Source organism: Rattus norvegicus, chromosome 15 (assembly GCF_021556685.1).
Source record: "Rattus norvegicus strain SHRSP/BbbUtx chromosome 15, alternate assembly SHRSP_T2T, whole genome shotgun sequence".
NCBI classification, from domain to species: domain Eukaryota; kingdom Metazoa; phylum Chordata; class Mammalia; order Rodentia; family Muridae; genus Rattus; species Rattus norvegicus.
The window spans coordinates 84,373,445-84,385,565 of record NC_141548.1 but is presented as its reverse complement, the minus strand read 5'-3'; the positions used below and the strand labels follow the sequence as shown (position 1 = coordinate 84,385,565).

The following is a 12,121-nucleotide window of genomic DNA, read 5'->3' as shown; positions in this document are numbered from 1 at the left end:
AGAAAGGCATCAACAGGAAAATCCGTAAGTCCTCGAATTGCTGGCGGAAACATCTGGTACATTCATTCTGATCCTACTTGTTAGCATCTAGGTAAATTAAATATGCCCATAGTCCTCAGCCCAGCAAATCCATTTCCAGAGCAGTTTTGCTTGTTTTCTTTGTTTTTCTCTGTTTGGCAAAAGTCATACCCAGGCGACTTCCTAGTGTCCTTATGGAATACATACACATATGAACGCTAGGTGGCAATGGGATTGAACAGTCTGCAACTAGGGTATGGTTCAGTCTCACAACCAATGGTAAAAGAAGAGTACAGGCAATATGGATAGGTTAATATAAAAGTACTAAAACAAGCAAAAGGAAAATGGTTGGTACCCTTGGGATAGAGCATGGGAGAGGTCGTGCAGCGAACATTCTCCGATGCTGAGAATTTGGATTTTGACCCAGAAATTGGCTACCTATGTTTGCCTCCTAAGGAAATCCTCAATCTGTAAATGTAGCAGCTTATGGGTCATTTCTTAAGATGGTTCTGGGATCAAGCTCAAGGCCGCCGAATTTCAAGGCCAGCATTTTATCATCTCCTGAGCTCTTGGGGCTCGATCTTTGAGTTATCATAGATTTTTCTGCTTGTGTGCTATACTTCAAAAGTAGTAATCTGGAGAAACCTCCCAGCAGCACCGCTCAGGTTATCGTAATACCTCTTCAACCAAGAAAATCATCTTGTAACACTGAATAGAATTCTGTTTTGGAAATTGTTAAGAGGGACTATCACTAGAAGCAGTTGTGAACTCGTGGCCCATAATTCTAGTGGTGACTGCCATATCACTTCAATAGTAAATTATCTAAAGCGCAAAAGCACCGTGAATATGTAGTCTCACAGACCTATGGGTCTCAAAGCGATCCCACTTTTATCATAAGCATGCTTGAGCATCAGGAATCATAGAGCGCTCGTGAAGCCCTACCTCCTTTCAATAGCTTGAAATAAATGTTTGCAAGTCCTTCAGCCTCTGACATTTTATAAAGATAAGTCACCGCTGGAAATGCAAGGCAAGGCTATTTCATGACAGATCCAACAGCAGTGACCTTGCATTCTGGCCTTTCACTTTACATTCCTTTCTAAATGAGAGCATTTACAGCGTGCTCCAGGACACAAAGACCTACGGGCCAGCCAAATTAGCTTCCTACCACTGAAACCCATAATGCCAGGAATTCACACGGCCCAAGATTGCCGGAGTAGAGTTCACTGTGACACACACACACCCCAGTGGATGAAGTCAGGAAGCAGGCAGCTCCTGGCCACACCCCTAAGACCTTTTAAATTAACCAGTAAAGAGAGGAAGCTCAAGGAAACAAGGCAGGGCCTGCATAAACCAAAGCTGAAAGTAAATTCTACCCTCGATGAGTAGCCCCACCAGACCAAGTGTGCCCAGAGGTGACACCGTACGTCACCATGTGGATGGAGAGAGCACTTTAGGAATGGATGTGGCTCCATTGGTCTCTATTTATTTGGACCACGCGTTTTCAAGGTTTCTGTTTTATACTGACAAATGCAAGACACGCAATGTCCCCGACTTCAACAGATAAGAGGAAACACATGAAATAGGAACCCTAACTATGTAGAAGACCAGTTCTCACACTATGGCCCTGGGAGGGAATGCCTCTTCTGTCCATTCCTCCCACAGAAGCCTCCTGGTGACGTTCTATGCTGGACTCTGACATCTAAGTTGCAACCAGTCTAACTCGAAACTCCCTAACTTCCTCTTACATTTCTTATGCTTACAGCCACCTTCAGCCTGCTTTGGTTCTCGTTTGTTTTTGTGGTGCTGAGAACTGAACTGGACTTCGTGGTAGCCAAGCAACCTGCCACTGAGCCACAGGCTCTAGCCCCGCCTTCAGTATGGGAATAGCTCTTGTGTGGTGGTGCTCGCTGCCATCTCTAGTGCCCAAATAAAGGGTCTGCCTACTTGGGGTATGCATATAAGTATTTTATATGACCAGCAATAAGGCAAGATACATAAATGTTCTTGACTCATAAATGTTCTTATTCACCGAATACACTGTCAGACTTTGGAAAGGCAAGTTGGCAAGAAAAGTCCTAAAACAAACACCTAGGACAGTTTGAATATCCGTATGCTGTTGAAAGGAATTACATTTAAAAAGGTTTTAATGTGAATTGGATAAAGTGGTTATATTCAGATAATACTCAAAAATGGCTGTCTTAAATCTACAGATAGCCCTTATTTAATCCTTAAACCATGCCCTAACTGTAGAAACCACATTTAATAATCACAAAATAGTAAGCAAAGCTAACTAATCCATTGCATTAATTGAATAGTTCTGGCAATTCCTTTGCTGTCTGACAAAGGACTGGCCCACCTGTGCCCATCACGGACCTCCAAACTGTGCACTCTGTGGACTCACACGATAGTCATCCCCTCACCTGAACAGCTCTGAACTATATGTAGAAATTGGAAGCCGTAACACTCGAGCTTTCTTTACTACTCAAATGATTTTTTTTTTTTTTAAGCACTGGTCCGAACCAATCAAGAAGTAAATTTCAATTGGAGGACCAGGAAATTAAAGGTCTGCCCAGATCTCTGACTCTGCTGAAAAACTGATATGAGGTCCTTCCAGGAGGGGCCAGCTTGCCTCATTCTTGGATCCTCTCTGTGTGTATCCTGACTGCACCTTAACCATCTGCAAGAAACTGGGATTGAGAACTCACTGCCCCGTAGCCTCACCTGCAAAACAGGAGCCTAGCCTCACTGGGTGTCACTGAGTTTCAAACTGCTTAAGCCAAGGCCAAGCAAGGAAATGAGACTTCATGGCTGTCCCTGATAATCACTATCTAACTAACTAGCCTACTGAGCTAGGGGAGGTTGCTGGAAGCCAGCCATTGATTCCTTTACACAGACTCCTTTCCCCTCAAGGAGATGCATTTGAGTGAGACCTAATGTCCAATACACTTTTATATTATACTTTTTCTGACCTCTTAGTATGGAGAGCTTTAAATAAGGATCAGAAGTTACTTCCAAAGAAGGTCAAAACAAAGGGTGTGGCGTCCTGGTACAGTCATCATCTACATAGATTCCCTGGCACTAAGCCAGTCCTTCCCACCCATCCTTGGGCTACCAGAGTCATGGCCATGTCCTTTAAGTTTTCTAAGATCCTCATTGCTGGAGGGAGGGATGTCTATACAGCTAACGAAACAAAACAAAACAAAAACAAAAAATAAAACAAACAAACAACAACAAAAAAAAAACAACCTGCTTTCATCTATCTGATAGCAGTTTTAAGAACAATTTAAAGGAAGAGATTATAATTTGCCAGTATGTGCCAGCCAGTAGCGAGCCACTGCTCTATCCAAAGCAGCTCTGAAAAATCTTTCAAAGAAGCTGACTCTGGGCCCACACACCGCACCCACCACAGCTTCGCCCAATAGCCTCCGGGACTGGGGAAAGCTGGAGCCATCCCAACACGTGGTTTATCAGAGAATTACTCACAGGGCTGGCAAAGAAAGCATCTGAGTGTTTGTGTGTGTTACCTCCACTCACAGAGCCAGCCTGGCTGATCGAGGGCCAAGAGACAGGAGGAAATTACCTCAAGCCAGGCCTCACGGCATCTGACACAGAATCCCACTGTTTCTGAATTCCTCTGTGACTCAGAACTCCTTTTTCCTTTGAGACACTGCCCCACATGCTACAGAAAGGCCCCATCTCTCCTTGCCTTGTCCCAGCACCATAATTCTCTAAAGACATGATGCCTCCATTCTCCAAAACCATCCCTTCTCCCCAATTCTCAATTTCCGTTTTCAAGGCCAATCTCAGTTACAGTCAAATGCAGCTCTGATTGTACCAACCATCCCCCAGGGAAACACACATGCAAAGATTCACACTGGAATTCTTCATGTTGAGTAGGAAAAAAATTTCCCCACAGGTACCCCCCCAGACAGAAGCTTAACACAGTGAAACATCTGACCTTGGACCAGTGGGATAGCTCAGCAAGTAAGGGAGCTTACAGCACAGACTGCTGAACTGAGTTCCATCCCTGAAACCCACATGCTGGAAGAGAAACAACTCCTATTGGTTCCCCTTCCACCTCTACAAAGTCAATATGGTGCACAAAGGCCCTTTCCCGCCTGCAGAAATAAATGTATAGATAGATTAAATAAAGAGATAGGGAGATGGGGGAGAGAGATGATAGGTAGGTTGATATAGATAGATGGTAGGTAGGTAGGTAGATAGGTAGGTAGACAGACAGACAGACAGACAGACAGACAGACAGACAGATACAGGAAAGAAAGATAGAGATAGATAGACAGACAGACAGACAATTTTTTTTTTTTTGGTTCTTTTTTTTTTTTTTTTTTCGGAGCTGGGAACCGAACCCAGGGCCTTGCGCTTCCTAGGCAAGCGCTCTACCACTGAGCTAAATCCCCAACCCCGACAATTTATTTTTTAAATTCTGGCCCCACCTACCACCACTCGAAGCCTCCAATCCAGGCCTCCTCTGTCAAAACCAAAAGCACATCTGAATTCTTGACGTTCTCCCAGGAGCTCAAGCCCAGCCACACACCAGGTTCAGGCTCCTCCTTGCTACCAGAATAAGTTTCCTTGGCTCCCTCTGCTCCCAGAACAACTGCAGCAGATCAAATGATTATATCCCCAGGGTACTCCCCAGAGCAAAGCCAGGAAGCTTCCTGGAGACCCAGCCTAGCTGGCCCTGCCCTGGGTGGCACCAGCTGACCTGGGCGTTGCCTTTTGGGAAACTATGTTGCTATCAGAGAAGCTGACCTCCCCAGATACTTGGTCCCTCTCCAAACCACCCAATAGTCTCTGCTTTCCAACCGTTGCTTCCCACCACTGGACACCTGCTCGTAACTTTAAAAGGAGAAATTAATAAAAAAGGAAGCAAGAGATGGCAGCCTGAATGTTGACATTCATATGAAGCTGAAGGAAGAAAGGGGTGTGGGCTCTGTCTGGTTCAGATCTGCTAGCTGTACATGGAGTGGGGGTGGAGGCAAGTGCATGCTGGGAGACAGCAGGGGCAAGTCAGAGCAGATGTCCGTCTAATGATGGGACAGTGTGCCTTGGCCTGTTTGTTTTGCACTGCTAGAACGGAGCACAGACTGGATCATTTATAAGTACATTTCTTTCAGTTCTGGAGGCTGGGAAGTCCAAGGTCCAGCGACCTATGTCTGGTGATGCGGAAAGTGAGAAAGAATGGGTAGAGAAAAGAAAGAGGACTACAGAAATCCTTTCAGCAGGATTTCTCACTTTATCTAACCCACCCCTCAATAACCGCACTAACCTATCCACTCAGGAGAGAAGAGCCTTGTCATCTGAAGTATCCTAACCCCAGAACTATCGGGGGACACATTCAAACCACAATAACGTCATCTTTGATAGCTTGTGTGAGGGTGCTCATGGGCATGCATGTGTGTGTGTTTGTGTGTGTGAGTGATGTAAATGTATGTGTATGTCAATGTGTGTGTGTGTGTGGATGTGTCCACGTATGAATGGTATGCATGTGAACAAATGTGTATGTGGATTTGTGTAGTATGAGCGTGGTAGAATACGTCTCTATGTGTACATATACATATGTGTATGTGTGTGTGATATGTGTGGGTTTATGTGTATACAAAGTGGATTTGTATATACATGAGTGTGTATGTATGCATGTAAGTAAATACGTGTGTCTATACATTATGTATTGGTTTATATACATGTTATATGTGTGTATATGTTTGTGTATGAGTGTATGCTTATTTGTGCTGTGTGTAATATATATGCTACATGGATGTGTTGTATCTATGTATTAGAATGTGTCTATGTACATGTGTGCACAATATGTATATGTATGTATTTGTGGTATATGTACATGTTTTTAAGTGCAGGAACATATGAAGCCTAGAGCAAGACCCCAAGTGTCTTCAATAACTCTGCCTTACTGCCTTGAGATACTGCCTGAACCCAAAGCTCGGCTTTTTATCTAGTCCAAGGTCTGCTCTCTCTGCCCCTTAATACTGGGATTAGAGGTATGTGTAGCCATGCCTAGCTTTTTATTTGAGTGACAGGGCTTCAAACTCCATCCTCGTGCTTGGAGAGCCAGTGTTCTCATCAACAGAACCATCTCACCACCCCAACATCAATGCCACAGATACTACAAGGCAGTCCATCTCCATAAAGGGAGGAAAACCTAAGGATTCTGATCAACCCTAAACATTAAGGTACCCTGTAAGAAACACAAGCAACAAAATGCCCAACACTAGGGTCCCAAAGCAAAGGGGTCATTTCCATTCCAAATGCCATAGTCCCATTAGGAACCTAGGACTCTCTCAGGCTGCCTCTCCTTTTCTATTCATGGAAGCTCTATTAATGGAAGCCATCCATCCACTCCGTCATTTAAAATAGAACAAACACTAGCACCTTCCACTGCTTCAAATGGAAGTGAGAACAAAAGGAGACAGAGACGAATTCTTAGAACATTTCACTCAGTCTTCCCTCCTCTCGGAAAAGCAAATTGCACTGAAGGAAAGTAGCTTCTATTCTTCTTCCCTCCCTCCCTCCCTCCCTCCCTCCCTCCCTCCCTCCCTCCCACCTTCCATCTCTAAAAGAAGCTGCCTTCCTGCTGACAGCTCCCATTGATGGTGGAGATCTGTGACTCCCTTGTCAGACCCACAGAACACAGCTCTGTCTGTTCAGTGTGGTGCCTCAAGATTGACACCAGGAAAATATCACCACCCCTGGAGATAATCAGTAAGCAAATATAAATGCATAAACCTAATACCTGTATACTTACATATGTGAGAAAAATAAAACCTTCAGAAATGAAACAGTTTTCGCCCTAACCACAAGAGGCTAATTCCAATCACGTATGACTAAGTACCTTCTTTTAAAAATAACTTATTAAATTTCACATCCCTCCCACATACATAAAACAGTTTTATTTAAAGGGGAAGCAAGGAGAAAAAGCAAGCATTCAAAGGACCCAAACACTCAATGTCATTTAACACAAGCGAAGAATGTCATTTTCGAACTTAGAGGTAGGTTTCGTTCAAATCAATGAACTAAAGATCATGTGGCTCTTTTCTTCTGTTTTTTATAAGCTTGTTAAGACACAGAGGCAAGTTCACAGTTGGGACTAAATACCATCAAATGACAAAAAGAAGCAGAATACAGTATGACTAGTATTTTTGCTGAATGCAGATTAAGAACAATTGTATATGATCTGTTTATTAAACAGAACACAACTGTATAAACTGTTCAGAGAGAACAAAATGGCAATCACCCACCACATCTTTTCTCCTATACCTCCTAATGCAGGTGGGTACGTATGACGTTAGATGTGATGGTCAAGTCATTTAGCAGGTAAAACCATAACACTATAGGTCACAGGTAACCGTTAAGTTAGATGCTCAAGGCAGAAATCTACAGTGGGGTTTTCATTTGGGGGAGTTGCCAACACAGAGATACAAATGCAAGTTCCGTGACTGAGTGACACCATCATCTCCTAATCCCAGAGGAGAGACCCAAGGGTTGATCCCTAAACATGGAAGGGTTAAGAATCGGGAAACCCAAGCCAAGTGACCTAGGGGGATCACCCAGAGTGAGAGGTGCCTCCTACTGCAAAGGCAAACTAGAAGGTGCAGACCCTGCCCGTGATCCTCCTGAGAGTTAGGCAAGGGATCTGATAATCAACTAGTGCATTCTTCTCCTTCATATCATAAAACACACCCAGTTATTAAACCACTAAGAGCACTTCCTGAGCAAGGGGAGATGTGCAGGGTCAAATACTGCCACCCATGGTATCCTTATCAAACCATTCCTCCTTGCAAGATGCAGCGTGCTGGAACACTGAACCATCGCTCTGAAGGCTGTATATCTCTCTAGCCTTGAGACTATGCTCAACGTCATGTCTATAACATGGTTGGAATTCAACCAGAGTACAAAAATACAAGGCATTTAATTGGAAAGTTTGTGGTAGTTGATCAGCGATCGTGTGCCAACTGACACACTTTTGCTCAATAACTGTGTGTCATGAACAAGAAACTGGCATCATAACAAGACTTCGGGGCAAAAGAAAAAAAAAGAGGAAAGAAGATTAGAAAAGCCCTATGTTGTTGTCTCATGAATATGCACAAAATTAAAATTTTGAGAAGCTCTGAACCAAGAAGGCTATTTATTTGCTTTATATTTTGAAATTTTTTACCATCTAAACATTTGGCATTGCTAAGATTATTATTTTAATGAATCATTTTCCAGCTGCAATCTCTTGACATACTTAACTAGTCACCACAAAGACTCGGAACGCCACCTTTATTGAGCATTTTTATATTGTTCTGTATCGCTCTCTCATTTAATCCACTTCGAGCTTAATTAGAAGCTGAGAACCAGATTCCAAAAGTTAAAGAAACCTTTCCAAGTTCCAGCAACTATTAAGTTGCGATGTGATTCCCAGGCAGCCTCAAGACCTTGCCTCAGTAATCACAAATGCCTTTCTTCTACTGCTGCTTTTAAAAATAGCAATAATTATTATTATTTTTATTAAAAGGCACTTCCTAATACTGGAGAGAACACTCTTTATCACATCCTAATATATTGCTGTGTATACTCTCTCAAAATGTTCGATCCAGAGCCTACAATAATTTCCTTCCTAAATGTATCTTCAAAACACAAAAGACAGAAGCTCCCTTAGAATCTCACTCCGTCATGTTGGATGAGGTTTCTGCTGATAGAAAGCTACCAAAGGTCTTCGCAAAAGACTCCTAAGTAAATGAAATAGCAAAGTAATAATTATCCAAGAGAAAATGCAACCGTGAAGGATTTCCTGACCCTTACTGGTACCAGACCCTAAATGTGGACTCGGAGTGTGACAGAGTACACATCTGTGAAAAAGAAAGAAGCCAGGTATGGCTCTGTGCAGGAGTGCATGGCTAGACGAAGTGATTTATCCTCAGCACCGCAAAAAACAAAATTAGGTTATAGAAACACCGCTTATCTATTACTTCCTCCTGGGGTTCCAATGACTTCTTCTGGCCTGCATGCATGTGGTGTGTGTAAATTCACACAGGTTCACACACACACAAATAAACGAAAACAGATCTTAAGGGTGGTAGGTGTAAGATCCAGCTTAGTGCCTAGATTTCAACAGCTACTTCTAAATATATTACCACTAGAGCTGAATTACATACAGGTCAAAAGATATAGGCACTCAACACTGGAAACCTTGACATACTTAACTAGTTACCACAAAGACTTACCTGTCTCACATTTAAAAGGGTAGGAAACAATGCATCTGATTTTCCATTTCTCAATGACAATGATATTGCGATACATTCCTGGAAAGTCTTAACCAACCTACATATACCTCCAGTGAAGCCTCCTGCTTAGTGCACACAGTCTAGAACCTATTTAGCATGTGCTCCACAATGGCTGCATACTTACTGTCAAAGACACCTGCACATAAAGTATACTATATCAGAATAATCCATACCATATCACCACAAATAGTACCTTCTTAGGAAAGAGACTCCGACTATCTGTTCCTCATTCACAATTAAAATCTTGAGAAGTGATAGGGCAAGATGTTTGAGTAAGTCATGGAACCTCTCCCATTTTATTATCCAACACATCCCATGAGTTCCAAGCTCTCAGATCCCAGGTAGGATTCTCCCACACTGATCTGATTTGTTTTTGATTTGCCCTGCTGCCCTCTGACTATAAAAATCAGTAAGCCAACATTTCCATCTTACCCGACTCCTGCCCCACTCCCATGTACAGAGAAGTATCTTGTGTATTCTATGAGTGAATCACTTGTCAATTAAAATATCTATGGCCTGTAGGAAAGGATAGAATAGAAGGTGGGACATCTGATAGAAAGAATTCTGGGATAGAGCCAGGTGTGGGAGGAGACCTTAGGAGAGATTTGAGGAGGACAGGTGCATGTACCTGGGCAGAGGTAACTAGCCAGATAGCAGGATGTAGATTAGTATAGATGGGTTATTTTACATTATTAGCTAGTCAGGGATTGAGCCTAGCTATATGACTTAGGTACTTGTAAATAAATATATCTTGAGTCTGAATCATTATTCCGGGAGCTTGGGGGCAGGAGAAAAATAGCCCTTCATACAATACCCCTACTCCCACAAACACAATTTTCTCTCCTAATCAGAGGAATCCTCTTTTAATTTCTCCTCAACACAAGCAAGTTCCAGCTGGGATCTCAGCTTCATTTCCTGTTTTATTACACAAAGCATGGACATTGCATATGCTTCTACAGCGAGGAGGCACACCATTTCACACACAGAGAGAAACCATGTCAGGAACCCCATCCAACCCTTTCCCTCTCCAGCAGCTCAGCCTCAGCTCTCTGTCTCATTACCCATAACAGGCACAATAGCATTGCTCCTCCTGTTGGTGGTTTTGTTATGTCTTGCCAAGTGTCATGAGAATGCTTTCCCTATGGGAAACTTAAACAAACCTCTACTCATTCGATTCCACCAAAGTTCAACTTAACCAATGACTTCCTTACAGAACACAGATCGGGTTTCTTTTAGGAGTGTGGCTTACTCCAAATGCCGTACTCCCTCCATTTCATACCAACACTGATAGTGACTTCCCCAACACAGTCGACCTGAGACCGTGAGGCTGTTAGGACAGAATTATAGGAAGGAGAGGCAGAAGAGAATCTCAAGTGAGCATCCAACGACCCTCCCAAAACCTTCTGTGGAAACATCAACAATCAACATGCTTGGGGGTCTCTCAAGTGGTCTCAGCGTTCCTAATAAAGACAATGGCTGTCCTGCTCCAGATAGAGTTCTATAGCACTGTCTTACATTGTCAATACTTAAACCCAAATTTACCTGACCTAAACTCTTCTTCACAGCATACAGAATCAGTGGAAAGCAGAGACATCTATCTACTCCTCACTCTCCATCCATACCCTCATCTACGGCCAACCAGGCCAGCAGCAGCATCTATATTTATTTCAGAGAAATTCAACTCAAACTATATATTGCTACTACATTTTCACATAAAACTATTTCACATAGAGTAAGAGAAGGTTTTTTTTTAATTGAAGACAGTATTTTTCTCAAAGCAAATTGTGTGTATACTTTCAAATTTTTATATATAATTTTAAATATACATAAAATTAATAAATTAATGTCATATACACTATATATAATTGATTATATATATAGTTGAAAACAATGAGAAATGTGTCATTTATAAAGATATTTTTAAATTTCCCAAATCTAGCCTGTGTGAGAGATAGAAATAACTACCTGTCCAAGAAAAAAAATGCCTTAATATTTTCTTTAGATTTATTACCTTGTTTCTCTTGTTTATAATTTCTATAAGGCAATTTTCTTTGAATTTCTACAGAATTGTGTAAATACATAGCACCTTTCACTCTGCATGTGTGCATGTGTACATGTGTGCACATGTGCAAACATAATCCTTCTATTTCCCGTTTGTGCTTTCTTCTAATGATAGGAACTTCAGAATATTCTGAGAGTATTACCAAGTAAGTGTCCTATGTACGCCACTAAAAATGAGTAAACTTGGGGTTGGGGATTTAGCTCAGTGGTAGAGCGCTTGCCTAGCAAGTGCAAGGCCCTGGGTTCGGTCCCCAGCTCCGGAAAAAAAAAAATGAGTAAACTTGCTTTATTTTAATACCCTAACTGGCTTTCAAATTCAGGTTTACTATAACCCTGCTTGTCTATCAGCTTTCAAATTCAATAGACACCGTTAGATGCCTTTTAAATTGACTTAACGCTTTCTGCAGTAAAGTTCCATTTCCTCGACTAATTTACTTTTGTGGTTTGGCTTTAGGGGCTGTTGTTTGGTTTGTCTTTGAGATGAGTTTTATGCATTAACAACTCCAGCAGCTACGGGGATTGCAGGTATGAGCTGCCAATTCTCATTTTATTGATGAGTAATTTTTCAAACCCTTCCCAGGATAATGAGTGAAATGATTTCCCAGCCCTCTGGCTCCCATTCACCGTGTCTGATCCCAACCCAATTCTACTAGTCCTTCCCAGGAACCGTTCTGCATTATACCTTACAGACTCGCCATTGTTAGCCCTGGACAAGCTTTAGAACCTAAGTGGCTAGGCCA

The 12,121-nt window shown here is 42.3% G+C and overlaps 1 protein-coding gene across 51 annotated transcripts in view; it reads right to left on the bottom strand.

Moving 5' to 3' along the window:
• Positions 1-12,121, bottom strand: part of Lmo7 (LIM domain 7) — a 202,842-nt gene that overhangs the window by 63,865 nt on the left and 126,856 nt on the right. For 4 of the 51 annotated variants that reach the window (XM_087586248.1, XM_087586250.1, XM_087586254.1 and 1 more), the window contains exon 1: positions 4,477-4,687. The gene's annotated coding sequence lies outside the window, so the exon portion shown is untranslated. 51 annotated transcript variants of the gene reach the window in all.